The sequence below is a fragment of the Ambystoma mexicanum genome, chromosome 2q, assembly GCF_040938575.1.
Source record: "Ambystoma mexicanum isolate Mex_15411 chromosome 2q, UKY_AmexF1_1, whole genome shotgun sequence".
In the NCBI taxonomy this organism is placed as follows: Eukaryota; Metazoa; Chordata; class Amphibia; order Caudata; family Ambystomatidae; genus Ambystoma; species Ambystoma mexicanum.
The window spans coordinates 694,498,401-694,500,900 of NC_090924.1; the positions used below are offsets into that span (position 1 = coordinate 694,498,401).

A 2,500-nucleotide genomic window follows, 5' to 3' on the forward strand; every position below is an offset into this window, starting at 1 on the left:
AGCCTGTGTGTGAGGTGCTGTGAGTGCTGCCATGTAGGTCCGGCGCAGGCTTGCGCCAAACTTTCACGTTGGTGTGTGCCACCTGGCAGGTACCAGCGGGCCCCATGAGACATCAGTGCCACAAAGCCTTTCAACTGAAAGCTGTCCCAGCACACTAGAGCGCAGCCTACCAGAGCTGTTTCTGTAGTGTAGTGGTTATCACATTCGCCTAACACGCGAAAGGTCCCCGGTTCGAGACCGGGCAGAAACATGGTGCTGGTTTCTTTTTATTTCCACAATGTCAATCGGACACATTTGACCGCATGCAGGTTTCGACAGGTATGGACAGGCCGGCACTACGCCATGAGTGATCTGAGGCCAGCCCTTATTTGCACCCTGCAAACTGTCCACTGGCTCCATCAGTGGGCGTTTCCTGCCATCCCTGGGTCCTTAAGTGAGTGTTTGGGTACTTTTGATGCAGAGATCGGGGCATGAAAACTGGCGCTGGCACCTGGCGACATTGGGTACTGAAGAATCTTTCCCAATCCTGCCCATAGCTGTCAGGGTGGCCGAGTGGTCTAAGGCGCCAGACTCAAGAGGCGCAGCTCTTCCCTGCATCTGGGTGTTCTGGTCTCCGATTGGAGGCGTGGGTTCAAATCCCACTCCTGACAAGCCGGGCTCATTTTTTTGAGCACATTTCAGAGTGTAAGGCTTGCGGAAAACCTCGTGGGGGCCCCCGAATGCAGCGCCCGGCAAGCCTCCCTGTTCTCTTCTGCTGCCTTGCAACTGGAGCTGTCTGCCAGAGACGCCGGAGGCACACCTGCCCTTAAACCCCCACTGGCCCACGGCTGCAAAACCTGCATTTTCTAGTGGCTGGCTTGGTGGCATATGTCACTGAGCCCAGTCTACTCAGGAAGTGAAAAAAGTCCCCTTCACAGTTGGAGAAAGTGCTCTCCTGCCACCTGTCGGTCGTTGAAGGCACCACACCTCAGCAAAATAAAAATAAAAAAAACAGACATGCTCAGTTCGGGGGATGTAAAGGTATTTACATAGCAAGAACAGAAAGGCTGTTGGGAGATGACAGAAGCCATGCTGCCCCAGAGTTCTCTTCTGAAATTCGCAGGAATCCAGAGGTTGGAGCGGGCTGAGGGAGTGCGCCTTCTTGCCTCTGTCGGTTTTCAAGACACATCCTCCTGCTGGGAAGCTGCCCACCCTGAGCAGCACAGGTTTGCGCTCTAGGCCGGTCGGCCACATATATCTCGCCTGATCGAGCCCGATCGAGCGGCAGCAGATGGCCTTTGGCCAGCGAAGGCTGCCGCTCTTCTTCTTGTTTCTCTGCTTGAGAGGCAGCTCAGTCCTCTGCGCTTGCGCCAGGGGCAGGCCACGTGACACGCAGGGGTCAGGCCGTGGAGCGACTGGGGCATGGCGCCAAGTGAGGTAAGCAGACCACCCCCCTCCCCCTCACTGTTCTCTGCATGCAGTGGCTCGTTGGTCTGGGTATGATTCTCGCTTAGGGTGCGAGAGGTCCCGGGTTCAAATCCAGGACGAGCCCTTTTTTTTGGAGCGCCGAAAACAAAAAACACAGAGTCCCCAATTCCCCCCCAAAAATAGTTTGTGCGTGAACGTATCTGGTTCGATGCCCGTCGCCAATGGTTGGCTGCTTTTAAGCCCATGGCCCAAGAGGCAGTGTTGGAAATTCCCCCTCCTTTGTAATGATGCGCTGGCGGCGAGCTGATGTATAACGGTTTGGACATGCCTTCTGGGTGGGGACTGCCATGGCTCGCGCCACTGTTGCATCCAGCTTGGTCTTTTGTATGTGTCTGCAACCTGTGTGTGAGGTGCTGTGAGTGCTGCCATGTACGTCCGGCGCAGGCTTGCGCCAAACTTTCACGTTGGTGTGTGCCACCTGGCAGGTACCAGCGGGCCCCATGAGACATCAGTGCCACAAAGCCTTTCAACTGAAAGCTGTCCCAGCACACTAGAGCGCAGCCTACCAGAGCTGTTTCTGTAGTGTAGTGGTTATCACATTCGCCTAACACGGGAAAAGGTCCCCGGTTCGAGACAGGGCAGAAACATGGTGCTGGTTTCTTTTTATTTCCACAATGTCAATCGGACACATTTGACCGCATGCAGGTTTCGACAGGTATGGACAGGCCGGCACTAAGCCATGAGTGATCTGAGGCCAGCCCTTATTTGCACCCTGCAAACTGTCCACTGGCTCCATCAGTGGGCGTTTCCTGCCATCCCTGGGTCCTTAAGTGAGTGTTTGGGTACTTTTGATGCAGAGATCGGGGCATGAAAACCGGCGCTGGCACGTGGCGACGTTGGGTACTGAAGAATCTTTCCCAATCCTGCCCATAGCTGTCAGGGTGGCCGAGTGGTCTAAGGCGCCAGACTCAAGAGGCGCAGCTCTTCCCTGCATCTGGGTGTTCTGGTCTCCGATTGGAGGCGTGGGTTCAAATCCCACTCCTGACAAGCCGGGCTCATTTTTTTGAGCACATTTCAGAGTGTAAGGCTTGCG

The 2,500-nt window shown here is 55.3% G+C and overlaps 3 non-coding genes across 3 annotated transcripts; all 3 read left to right on the forward strand.

Annotated features, from left to right (window-relative positions):
* The first annotated feature begins 177 nt into the window (after positions 1–177).
* TRNAV-AAC (transfer RNA valine (anticodon AAC)) lies at positions 178–250 on the forward strand. Its single transcript has one exon. It is a non-coding gene; the product is annotated as a tRNA-Val (tRNA).
* A 288-nt stretch (positions 251–538) lies between these two features.
* TRNAL-CAA (transfer RNA leucine (anticodon CAA)) lies at positions 539–650 on the forward strand. Its single transcript has 2 exons — positions 539–576; positions 605–650. It is a non-coding gene; the product is annotated as a tRNA-Leu (tRNA).
* Positions 651–2,342: 1,692 nt separating this feature from the next.
* Positions 2,343–2,454, forward strand: TRNAL-CAA (transfer RNA leucine (anticodon CAA)). Its single transcript has 2 exons — positions 2,343–2,380; positions 2,409–2,454. It is a non-coding gene; the product is annotated as a tRNA-Leu (tRNA).
* Positions 2,455–2,500: the final 46 nt, after the last annotated feature.